The sequence below is a fragment of the Vombatus ursinus genome, unplaced genomic scaffold (genome assembly GCF_900497805.2).
Source record: "Vombatus ursinus unplaced genomic scaffold, bare-nosed wombat genome assembly UNPS02014775.1, whole genome shotgun sequence".
NCBI lineage: Eukaryota > Metazoa > Chordata > Mammalia > Diprotodontia > Vombatidae > Vombatus > Vombatus ursinus.
This window is the reverse complement of record NW_020954553.1, coordinates 8915542-8928515: the sequence shown is the minus strand read 5'-3', so window position 1 is coordinate 8928515 and position 12974 is coordinate 8915542. Positions and strand designations below refer to the sequence as shown.

General features: G+C 42.2%; 1 protein-coding gene across 10 annotated transcripts in view; it reads left to right on the top strand.

Annotated features, from left to right (window-relative positions):
- Positions 1 to 12974, top strand: part of NFYC (nuclear transcription factor Y subunit gamma) — a 100534-nt gene that overhangs the window by 28792 nt on the left and 58768 nt on the right. For 2 of the 10 annotated variants that reach the window (XM_027864528.1, XM_027864529.1), the window contains exons 2-3: positions 2131 to 2369; positions 4184 to 4244. The exons of 1 other annotated variant lie outside the window; for it this stretch is intronic. The gene's annotated coding sequence lies outside the window, so the exon portion shown is untranslated. Of the gene's footprint in view, positions 1 to 127; positions 406 to 2130; positions 2370 to 4183; positions 4245 to 10389; positions 10446 to 10503; positions 10528 to 12974 lie in introns of those variants that run through there. 7 more of the 10 variants (XM_027864530.1, XM_027864527.1, XM_027864531.1 and 4 more) reach the window with 7 other exon arrangements.

The window sequence follows — 12974 nt, the reverse complement described above, 5'->3', positions numbered from 1 at the left end:
CCGAAGGAGGGCCCTGATGACGCGCAGGAGCCAATGGCGGCGGCGCGGCCGTCGCCGAGAGGGCGGCGCGGCCAATGAGGCGGCCGGAGGCGAGGCTCGGTGTCAAATAGCAGGATAGATTGAATGCCTTTGCCTGTTAAAGTGGAAGGAGGCTGCAGGGCTCCGGCGGAGGCCGCCTCGGAGTTTTTCACTGAGGCAGGGGTCAGCTGAAAGACAAAGAAAAATGGCGAATAGTTTGGTGGGGGGGCCGCGGTTCGCCCTCGCCCCGGAGTGGACCTTCCCGGCTCGGCATCTCCTACGCCTTTTGTTTCCTCCGTCCTTGGGGGGGAGGGCTAGCAGTGACTTAATTTCTCCCTGTCCGAGGAGAGATATAAATAGCTCCATGTAAAATTAATGCAGTTCCCGGTAAGTTTCCTTCTTTGTTTTCTGTTGAAATGATCGAAACTGTTTTGGCCTCGCCGAGTGTAGACAAGTTGCACTGTTTCAGAAAATGGCCCCTTTGCATTCCGTGCATACTTCCCGGCGCACCTCCAGCCCCTGGCTTCTCGGTGGAGCTCCTGCATGCCCTTCAGGAGGGATGGGGGTGGTGGGGTGGTAGTGCCTTTTTTTTTTTTTCTTTTTGCCTAGTTAATGTGGAGAAGAGCAGGTCCCTGAAGAAGGGTTAATCATTTCCCCAGGAAACAGCAGCCAAACACTGAACTCTGTGCCTTGGGCAAACCAGGCTCAAGATTTAGCTGAACTATTTTCTAAATAATGTTCCTTTGTTCCAGTGTGAGGAAGCTTTACATATACCACAGAATAGCCCGGACTGTCCAAAGAGGGTTTTTGCCAGAGGTGAGCTGTCCTGAAGCTCTTCAAGCCTATATGTTTTCAAACTGGGAAGGGGCTGTTCTGAATTAGGAGGAAAAAAGAATAGAGTTTCCACTTATGCTTTAGGGTGTCATGGTGAAGGCCCTGAATTCACCAAGGGAAATTCTTTCATAACTTTGTTTTAACCCACCTGTCCCTAGTTCTTATAGACAGTAGTAAATCTGACAGTATTTCCTGTTTTATACACATTGACACCTAGACACATATACTTTTTTGCTGTCTCTCCATTAACTGAATTTGATACATTTCTCCCCCCCCATTTTACACATTTCTGGACAGATTCTTTATACAGTACAAACTAGATTCTATGATTTTTCTAGTGACTTGGAAAGTTAGGTCTAGGCAGCTCAGCCTCTTGTCCTTTCAGATTCTGGTAGTTTTTGCTTGTGAGGGAATGTGAAGCTAATGCAAGTTGCTAAATCTCACCAGCTAGTTCTTGTGGATAATGAAATCTTCCATCCTTTGCTCAAACATTCACTAAATACTTGATAAATATAAGGAATTCTTTGTTTTCTTTCTCATTTGCGAATAAGGAATGAAGGTCACTCGAATGTTTCTGCAGTAGAGCACGTTCAAGAAGCTGAACACTAGCAAGGACAGTCCCGAGAGAGAGGAAAGGAGCAGGCCTGTGCAATTGTCAGGGGCTGGTGGGGGCATTCCCCCTCCTTGATGTCAAGGACTTAGCCGGAAAGAAAGACTTGGGTTTGCATTTGGGGCATCTGGTTGGAACAGCAGTGCCATCAAAGTTGCTGGAAGCAGGCCTCAGACGTTAGTAAGAGTGACCTTGAAATACTGCTGCTAGAGTTTAAAGCATGAAGGACAAAGTTTGTTGATACAGCTTTGGATTGAAAAGCTGGATCAAAGATGAAAAGAGATGGAGGGGACTTGGAATATTTGGATGGAAGGGTCTGTGGGAATACATTATAGATTCAAATTAGAATTCTAAGTTAGATAATTGTTGTGCTTTCAGTCTCTCCTCACTTCTCTCTCCCTACCCCCATTAAAAAGAAAGTCTAAAACTGTGTTATGATAGTTGAGTGAACTGCCTAACATAGATTCATTCTTCTTAATCTATAGAGGTTTTGGCCCTGAATGGTATTTTAAGAGTTCAGAATAGTTTTGTTTATGAAAATACTTCTGGTGAGTTGGAATGCTTACCTTCACTTCAGAAAATGGCCATTCTGGGAAATTAAGTAGGCACTTAGAAACGATTAGATTTTACAAGGGAGGACCTGAAAGTTAATTTTTTTTTTCTTTTAGCAGTCTCTGATCTGCATGTTACCAGCTACTCCAAATTGTATTTATGATTTTTAAACCAGTTGTGGATTCTGGCAAGTGTGTTGTTAACTGGCAAGCATGAGAACCTTGGAATTGTGGGGTCTATCCTAACTCCATCCAGCAGAAGTCCAGAACTGTACAGGGAAGTCGAAGGTGAAGGTGAAGGAGGGGACATCCGGAGAGGCCTAGACAAATCATCCTACCGGGACCCAAAAGTTTAGGTAAGCACCAAAAAACATTCAATAAGTCTTGTGAGGGAAACTAGTTAGAATCTGGGCCTTGTGGTCACTAAAAATCCTTCCCATTATATTTGATCAAAACCTTCTGAAAGAGAGCCCTTTCAACATTCTTGGCAGTCATTTTTCCAGAGACATGTAGGTGACCTCACAGGGAACCAGAGCTTGTAGAAGGAGAGAAAGTGTCTCCGAAGTAGTTGAAACTTCTCTGGATTGGTGGAGGAGTTTGTTGTTCGATTCTGTCTCTGGCTGTGCCAGGTAGATCCTAGTTATTGAAGGTTAAAAGGAATTACAGTAGGTGTGACAGGATCTAGGCGTCTCTCCCAAGGAATTGAGGGAAAAATCTGATTGTATTTGAATTCTTTAAAAAGCTTATTAGAATTGGGATCTCCTTTTTTTTTTTTAATTAACTAATTCCTACACTTTGCCACTGGAAAGAGAGCAGAGACAATATATTTTTCACTCCTGTTTATACAGATGTTTCCTCATCCTTTTAATTTGTGTTTGCAAAGACTACATACTATGTAAGCAGTTTCCCCTTGAATCAGGACTCAATTCCATACTGATCTGCCCTTGAAAAAAGTGAGGCCAGTGTAGTGTAGTAGAAAGAGTTTGGAGTCAGAGGACAGTCTCCTTGAGTTTGTCCCTCATTGGCTTTGCCACTTAGTTACTACTTAGGGGACCTTGGGCAAGTTTCTTCTCCTCTCTGGGCCTCAGTCTTCTCTTGTTTCAAAAGAGAGGATTCTACCAAATGCCTTCTAAGGACCTTCCAACTCTAATGATCCTGGGAATAGAAGGGATTGGGTTCAATGATGTTTGATCTTGATTAGGTGTATTATAAACCTCAGTTTCCTCATCTGTAAGGGAGGAGTTTTTCACAGAGTGGTTGTGAAGAAAGCGCTTTATAAACCTTTAAGCACTGCAGAAATGGGATAAGTTATTTTGTTGAGGTTTGCAATGACAGATCTCCTTATGTTTCAGTGGTTGAAGGTATTAATTTTAGGTAGAAGTCATGTTTTCTATATTCAGACCAATTTTAAATGTAAACTCTGGGCTTTTTTGTTTACCTCCATTTCAGTCACTGTAGTTATGAGCTGAGCTGATCCAAGTTCCAAACTTAGGATACATTAGCTGTCATTTCTTTGGTTAATGGGGAAATGAACCTTTTAAAGTCGGTTTCTCTTTAGGATCTGTGTATTCTCCCAAATTCTTCCTCTCATAAAACCATGTTTCATGATAATATAGTGAAAATCTGTGGATATATTTTAAAAAAGAATTTTTGTTATTTGTTCCCAGGGGTCAGAGGTGGGAGGGTGGTTTATGATGTGTTTTACTTCCTGTCCTATTAGGCCACTTCCCATAAAGTCTGGTCAGCTCAGATGCCTCCTTTCCTTGGCTGGAAAGAACTGTTCTTGGCCTGCATGAGTCTTGGTGAGACTTGCATGGGCCTCTCTGTGAATTAAAACCCTTTGGGTCAAATGGGATGGGTTAGCTTGGAAAGAGCAGTCTTCTAAAACAAGAGGAGAGGGAGCCCTGTTCTCTTTGGAAACATTCTGGCATTTGGACTTTGCTCCTGCTGTTAGGAGAATACTATTGCTGTTTACCCTCACCCATCCAGAGATTGAATTAAAGCACTCAAAGGGCACAACACAAGAGCTTTCTCGATGTCTCCAGTAGTGACGTTGATACAGATTCAGGAGTCAAAACCTTTTTCACAAGCCTCACATTGAAAGGGTGCTTCCTTCACAATAAACCCATGAGGTACACGCTGCAAGTCTTATGTCATCTCTGTTTTACAGATGGGGAAGCTGATGACGCTGAGGCTCAGAGAGATTAAGTGACTTCCCCAAGGTCACACAAGTAAGTTGTCAGAGCCAGGACTGGAAGCCAAGTCTCTGCTGAGCAGTATAAACCCGCATTCTTCCTTCCTACTGCCCTGCCCTGCCTGTCGAGTTAGGCAGCCCTGCAAAAGGGACCATGAGCCACATCTCATTCAGCCCTTCACTTGACAGAAAAGACTCATGGCCCACGGAGAGGAAGTAACTAGCCCAAGGTCACGCAGCTAACTGGTTGTTGGTATCTAAAGCTGGGCTGACAATAGAGGCCTCCAGGTTTCTTTGGCTTCCTTCTCCCAAAAGCCTTTCCTAATTCCTCTTCATTCTAGTGCCTCTCTCTGTTGAATATTTCACATTCATCTTTTCTGTGCGTAGCTGTTTGCATGTTGTCTTCCTCATTAGACTGAGCTCCTTGAGAGCAGGGATTGCCCTTTGTCTTTCCTTGTATTCCCCAGCACTTAACACAGGGCCTGGCACATAGTAGGCACTTAAATAAATGCTGATTGACTGGCTACACAGGTTTTCGTCCAGTTATGCTTATCGTCCACAATTAAAGTGCTTTTTGGGGGGGGGGGGGCGGTCTTGGCAATGGTGTTAAGTGACTTGCCCAGGGTCACACAGCTGGCAAGTGTTACATGTCTGAGGCCTGATTTGAACTCAGATTCTCCTGAATCCAGAGCTGGTGCTCTCTCCACTGCGCCACCTAGCTGCCCCCACAATTAATGTTGATAGCTAATATTTCTATAGCATTTAGGATTTAGGGCTGGAAGGAACCTTTGACATCATCCAGTCGAGCCCCCTCACTTTACAGAGGAGGCATCTGAGGCCCACCCACATTAGGGAAAGAACTTGCTTGAATTTGTACAAGCCTGGATTTGAACCAGACTCCAAATGTGATGTTCCACTCTACTTGAAGTTTTACAGAATGCTTTACTGATGTTTCCATTGAGTCCTCCCGGCAGCATTGTAGGGTAGATGGTATTGTAGGTATTACTATTCTCATTTTGCAAATGAGAACACAGACTTAAAAAGAGGCAAATGACTTCTTCATTATTGCAGGGTTGATGAGTGACAGGCATCCTGGGAGTTTTGACTCCCAAGATATAGTTTAGATTTGTTGTATTTAATTTCATCATTGCAACAGTAATAATAATAATAGCAATAACATATAACTATATTATGTAAAGATTTTCCAAGTGCTTTTCTTACAGCCTGTGAGGTAGGTAGGTAGTATGAGGAATATGGGCCTCATTTTACAGATAAGAAAACTGAGGATGGTTTCTAAAGGCTTCATGGACTGGCCACATATTGAGAAGGACAACGGCTACCTAAGCCTTCTTTCTTCATCTTGGCCGTTTTTTTGATTCTTCACTCTGACCCTTTTTTTTTTTAAGTACAGTTGAACAGTGTTACTTTGTAACCTCTCATATACAGAAGAGCACCTGAACAGATGGAGAGTGACAGCTGAAAAGTCTCAAGAGCACGACTGTTAAAATTGGAAAGCTCTGTCTATCATATCGTTGTTAGCCTGCCCGTTAGGGGGCAGCCTGGAGTGGTGGAGAAAGGGCTGGATTTGGACCTGGGAGAAGTTTTGGCTCCCAGCATTTACTAACTGGGTAATGCATGGCATCCCCTTTCTTAGCCTCAGTCTCCTCTTCTATAACCCGGGGGCAGTAATACTGGAACTGCTCACGGTCATATTTTAAGGAAAGTTTTTTGTCAGCTTTAGAGCACTAGAAAAATGTGAGGTGGAGGTGGCGAGAAAAAGATGAGATGTGGGAATTGTGTGGTGTTGGAATTAGGCATCAACTTTAATCCTGGTTCTTCCATTTGAACTGGGTACATAAGTCCTGCCTCAGTTTCTTATTCTGTATTATGGAGGTGAAAGTATCCACCTCACAGAGCTTTTGTGAGGCTCTAATGTGATAATGGATAAAAAGTGCTACATAAATATAATTGTGGCTGTTACTATTATGGTGGTTTTAAAAATACCATTATGATACCATAACTATGCTTGCTCCCCAATTAGGATGGGAATATCCTGGGTCTTAGTCATTTCTTCCTCTAAAAGCTGAGAATCAGCGTGGAGACTAATGGTGGCCACCTGGCTGAGACAGCCCAGAGACTGGACATCCTCCCCCCATTAAAAGGAAGTAGAAAATATGCACTCAGTGCACCTGTATGGGAATCAAACTTCATGAATAACACAGTTATCAGGGAAGCTAGTTTGCAGAGTCTCTCCTTAAAATAATAAATTCTTTAGAGCCTAATGTGATGAAGCAGTAAACATATTACAGTTCCTTAATTCACTCTTTGATGAGAAAAATGGAGATTTATTTAGGGGGAGAGAGGGAGAGAGCCAAGTACCAATAAAGACAAAGCCCTCTTGAATTGTGCTAGTAGAAAGAGCCTTGGGTTTGGAATTGAGAGGACCTAGATTGAAATCCTGACTTTACTGCTTTTGACTTGTGGAACCTTTAAGCAAGTCACAGAGGGGCTTCCAGTTTCTTCAGGTGTAAAATGAGGGATACCCCTTCTCCATCTAGAGCCTATGGTCCTACCCTGGATTTGTCCTTTAGCATCACCTGTCATGTTGTATGTGGTCTAAGATTGAAATTCTGTTTGGCTTTTTCAGAGTCTTGTCTGAAAGTTTCAATTACCAGTGTGTTTTTGCCTTGGGAAGGCTATCACAAATTTACCTAAGGAATATTGAACTACTAATTTGGAGAGCCAGTGTGGCATAGGGACCAAAGATCTATAGTGGAATTCAGAAGACTTAGGTTCAGACCTGACTTTAGCATTTAGTAGTTATGTGACTTTGTGCAAATGGCTTCGTTCTGAAACTCAGTTTCCTTATTGGTCAAATAAGGGAGTTGCAGAGAGGACTTGGGTATGGATTGGAGTAGATGATTTTGGACCCTAATGCTCCTTTGAGCTCTGGAGTATGTAACATTGTAAATTCCTGCAAGGTTGTTGAGAACTTAGTGGTATGTCCACACTTCCTAGAAATTCATTTTGTTTTGCTGTCAATTATTTTAGCTTTCCACTGAGTGGGATCTCCAGTCTTTAGAACTTCTATAGTTTTCCAGTTAGATAAAATTTACTCATTTGGTCAGTTCCCACTGGTGTTGCTCTTACATCTGCCTGTCTCTCATGTGTCTCCCCTGAAAACCCAGTTCTGCTTCTGTGGTGCTCAATGGAATGTCTTTTTTTTTTTTTTTTAATGAAAAACTTTGCTATAAATGCTGTTATGGCTCCGTGCCTTCGGAAAAGGGAGGTCAGAAGGGGAAGGAGTGGAGGGAGGCCCCCTCTAGTGTAAAGGAGAGCTAAAAGAAAAGGCTTGGTAAATGTTTAACTTTTAAAAGCAGTGTAACTTAGCCTGTGACCTTGTACTGCTTGGTTCAAAGGAAGAAAGGAGGCCAAAATGACCAGAACAAAAAGCATGGAATTAAAGAATGTCAGGACTGGAAGAAATCATAGAACATAATAGACTATCACAGATAGAAAGGATTTTAGAGATCCATTGGATTCCTTTTTTTTCTTAGTAGTAACACAAACACAATTACCTAAATAATACAGGAGGAAACCATCCCCTGTACTGAAATATCCAGATTAGGAAGCCAGTTTTCACTGATAACTGGGGTTGTGTTATATAGTTCTGAACTTTGAGCTACTACTAAATTTGGGCATTTATGTGTATAGGATTGAGGGCTAAATGCAGAGAAGTGTGGTTCTGAGTCTTGGACTTTCAGTTATATCCCAGTTTTGTGGTGTTCCTTTGCAACCAAAGCCTTCCAAGTTCTATTCTGATGGAGATGTTAGACAGTATTTCCCTGAGTGTAGAGTTAGAGAATTCTCTCTACATATCTCTTACTTACAAAAGCCCAGGCAGTTGGGCTTGCTTGCTTTGAATTCCTGCTGAGCTGAGTTGGGGCTGGCACTACCCAGGTTAGTCTTGCAAAGCCCCAAACAATAGCATCGCACGTAAAAGCTCCTAAAACAGACCACAGGCAGTAATTTTACCACAAATCCTCAGCAAGTAATTTACAGTCCCATGAACAGGTGAACACTAAAGAGTGGCAGGTACACACAGATAGTAAATTACTGGGAGCTGGATGGGTTCGTTCCATCCAGGGGATTTAGCAGGGCTTTCAATATGAAAGGTTATATTTAGATTCAGAGTAGAACATAGTGCTCATAATATTAATTTCTAGGCTAAGCATTTCATAATTATCCTCAACATAAAATCTAAAATAAGGACAACAGCAGGCTGATGATAGGGACAGTGATGGTTAACTTCAAGCCAGGTTATCTGATTGCAGTGACCAAGTCTGCATGACCATTTCTTCCTCATTAGCTAATGGGACATGCACACTAATGAAAACTCTCAGAAATGGTTGGTTAACCCATATGAAGAGCACAGTTCCTAGCTTTGTCAGAGTCATGACTTAGAGAAATGGATTCCTTTCTTCCCTCAAAAAAGTCAAGTAGAAAAGGAACTGGAAGACACATTGGGGACCATCTAATCTAGTCCACACCCCTCATCTTGAACTTGGGGAAACCAAGGCTCAGAGGAAAAGGGATTTGCCTAGAATTACTTAATAGATTAGTGCAGTGTGTTGTACAGAATGCTAACCTGGGAGCTGGGGGATCTGGGTTTTAGTCCTCTTTGTCCCATTGGTTTGTGACTTTGGGAAAATCCTTTTCCCTCTCTGGATGCTAGAGTGTAGTGTCTAGGCCACCAGGTCTGGAGTCAGGAAGACCTGAGTTCAGATGTGTCCTTAGACTCTCACTTGCTGTGTGATGCTGGGCAAGTCACTTCACTTTACTTCTGTCCACCTCAATTTCCTAAGCTATAAAATGGGGTTAATGATAACACCTACTTTCTAGGGTTATTGTGAGGCTCAAATGAGATAATATTTGTAAAGTGTTAAGCACAGTGCCTGACACACAGTAGGTGCTTAATAAATGCTTGTTTATTTTCTCCCTTCTTGGTCCCTATTTCCTTATCTGTAAAATGAGTATGTTGGACTAGATGATCTTTAAGGTTTCTCAATTATAGGCCCTGGTAGTTGAAGGCTTTCTTGTTGTTATGCATATATGATACTTCCCCACTGAATGCTAGCCTTTGACCTCATGGGTTGTTAGCTAGACCTATATAACAGTGGGCTTTGCTGCATCTCTCTCATTGCGAGTAAATTTCCTAGCCATAGTTTTCTTCAGCTGCCTCGCACCCTCTGATGAGATAGGCTGGCTGACTGACATAGTGGCTGCATCTTGGAAATCGTCATTTATCTTATTATAAGTAAGTGGATCCTGAATCTCATTGGTGTGGTTACTTTTTGCCTTGACGCAGATCACAACCCCTCTGTGGTTTCTCATTATCCATGTCTTTCTGTGACTCCTTCCTATCTCTCCAATGACCTGAAAGTCTTCCTCTGGTTCTTTCGATATTTTGTGAGTAACTGGTGTGATACCTTTCATGCTACATTTCACACACAAGTCATTTTTGGTAATGTGTTGTAGTTGACTTACTCCTGCCATGCATCTTTTTGTTGACCTTGTATTTTGGTTCTTGGGTTTAAGACAATAATAATAGCTATTTCATACACGTTCCTTCAGTGAGCATTTAAGTACTGTCCTTTGTTAGGCTCTGAGGGTGTAAAGACAAAAACAGTCCCCGCCCTCAAGAAGCTCCCTTTCTGTTAGGGGCAGGGAGAGGGGAACACATAGACATAGATAAGTCAGTACAAAACCTAAGTATAGATGAGGTAATGTTTTTGGGGAGATGGAGAGCATTAACAACTGGGGTGGGGTGATCAGCCTGTACAAACATGGGAAAGTGGAAGATAGGGAACATTGTGTATAGGGAAGTTCAGGTAGGATGTTTTGGCTAAAATGTAGATTTTGTGGAATGGGGTCATTTGAAAACAGCCTGGAAAGGAAGGCTGGAACCAGAATGTGAAGGACTTTAAATGCCCAGCAGATAAGTCTGTTATTGAGCCTTGAGGTGATCAGGAACTTCTGAAGCTTCTTGAGGAGATGAGCAGCCTGGTTAGCCCTGTGTTTTAGAAAACAGATTTCTATAGCACTTTTAAGGTTTTCAAAATATTGTTCTCACAACAGCCTGTGAGATCATGTTATCATCCCTGTTTTACAGATAAAGATACTGAGGCTTGGCATGGTGAAGTGATTTTCCGAGAGCGTACAGCTGATCAGTAGCAGAGTAAGGATTTGCATGCTGACCTCCTGACTCTAAAGTCCCATGCACTTTGCATTCCACCTTGTGGCACGTCACCACCATTACAGTATGTCTGTGGCTATGATTTCATTTAATTGTGAAGACTTTAGCTAGATGATTCTTCCCATGGTATGCAGCTATGCAAACATCTTTTGACAAGGGTGCTAGGCTGGGCTAAGGGCTTTCTTTAGAGCCTGCTCTGGAAAGATGAGTGTTGCTTCTCCTTTCTAGGCCCTCCAGGGAGTGAATATGATAGTGCTAGGCCTTTCTATCCCTATTAGTGGCAGTTTCAGTTTGCATTAATTAACATCATGTAGTCCAGTGTGTGTGTTGAGGCATAGACATTAGGGGTCACAGGTTGTAAACCACCTTAGTGAACATCCAGCCTCCTCTCTTGATCTGTAAAGCCCAGAGAAGCACATTGATTGGCCTGATATCATAGAGCTAGCAATCACCCAGCCCACGATGCAATCAGAGGGCTTCTCCGTCTTTGGAATCTCAAGTCCAGTATTCTTTTCCCACCGCTGTACTTCTTGCAGCAAGTTAGAGAAAAATCAGCTTTCTCAACTCCAGCTTGTGTCCATTTGAAATCTGTAAGAATCACGATCAGAAAATCTCAAGGTATCTAAGGAATTTTGCAGACTGGTTAATCAGGAAAATCCAACACTCGTGCATGGTACTTGAACAAGTTAGATTGGATCTTAGTGATCACGTAGTCCAAATCTTTCCTTTTACAGAGCTGAAGTTCACAGGCTGCTTTGATTTTTGTTCCAGGCTGAGCATGACCTTGCAAGCTTATATTTTTAGGTTACATTCATCTGAGAATGGATTGACCTTTTAGTAGGAAGTAGCATGGGTACGGGAGAAGGGTGTTCAGTTGTGTTCAGTCATGTCTGACCCCATTTGGGGTTTTCTTGGCAAAGATGTTGAAGTGGTTTGCCATTTCCTTCTCCAGCTCATTTGATAGATGAGGAAACAGAGGCGAACAGGGTTGAGTAACTTGTGCAGTGTCACACAGCTAGTAAGTGTCCTGGGGCCAGATTTGAACTCAGTAAGGAGTCTTCCTGACTTCAGGGCCTGTGCTCTGTCCACTGCGCCACCTAGTGCCCCAGGGGAAGAATACCTACCTGGTCAGGAGACTTTCTGCCAGAGACTTGGTTGTGATTTGGAACAGTGGAATGTAAGCTTCTTAAGGACAAGACTGGCTTTGGTTTTGGTCTTGTCCCCAGCCCCTAGCTTACCACCTTGCGCATGGTGGACATGATAAATTGAAAACATAACTTCCCAAGGATTTGTTTCCTTATCTGGAAAATGGAGATAATAAATCCTGCTTTATATACTCTTGGGTCAGCTCTGAGGATTGAATGAGATAATAGGTGGAAAGATACTTAAGAAAATATAAACTGTTGTGCAAATTAGAGAATGTTAGAACTGGAAGGGACCTTAGAAATCATCTTGTCCAACTCCTTCATTATGTAAATGAGGACTCTGACTCCCAGATCATGGAGTCATCTGTCATTATTACTGCCGGTATCTGTATATAATAAGCTTTTTTGGAGTGGTGAGTTTAGTTCAAGCGTTGATTATGCCTCTACTGTGTGCAAGGTACAGTACTAGGTGTTGAAGATAAAGGGGAAAAAAGAAACAGTCCCTAAGGTGCTTATATTCTTTTAAGGGATACAGCATTTAAATATGATGATTTGAGGAATAAGGGGGGATCAGGAAAGGTTTCAGTAAAGATAACATGTAAAGCTGAGATTTTAAGGAATTTAAGGATTCTGTGAGTTAGCCTACACCTTGGAGGGATTTGATTATTACCTTCTTACAATAAAAGGTTTTGTTAGGAACGAAGTAGATAGAATTTGGCAGGAATTTCAGGTTGTCAGTGAATTAGCAGAGTCCAGACTCATATTTACTTCCTTCTTACTCTGTTCATGTTTTTTAACTGAGTCCTTCCTTTAGCAAAGCAAAGTTTTAATACTACAACAATTTTAGGTAGGTTACTTAGCTGGCAGAATCTGCCATTTTAAAATGATACCCCCTATAAAATCAGGCTAGATCGGCGATTTTGTTCTGTAAGGTGGAGGATGGCAGTGGGTGGTGGGGAGTTAGGCAATGGCAACTTCTAAAGGCATGATGAGTACTTTTGTGTTATTACACACCTAAGCAGTTATATTTTCTTTTTTTCTTCTTTTTTTGTTTTTATTTGTAATTCCAAAATTCCTCCCTCAATCCCTTGGTCTACTATTGAGAAGGCAAGAAGTAAATACCCATTATACTTATGAAGTTATGCAAGACATATTTCCACATTAGCCATGTTGTGGGCGGAAAATAAAGAGAAAAGAAATTAAACAGCTATAACTTCAAGGACTTTCTCCCTCTACAAATTTCAAACACTTGTTCTTTAGAATTTGGCCTAGGGATGTCAGGGAGCTGATTGGCCTTTTAGTGGGAAGCAGCATGGGTATGGAAGAAGAGTGTTCGGTTGCGTTCACTCATGTCTGACCCCATTTG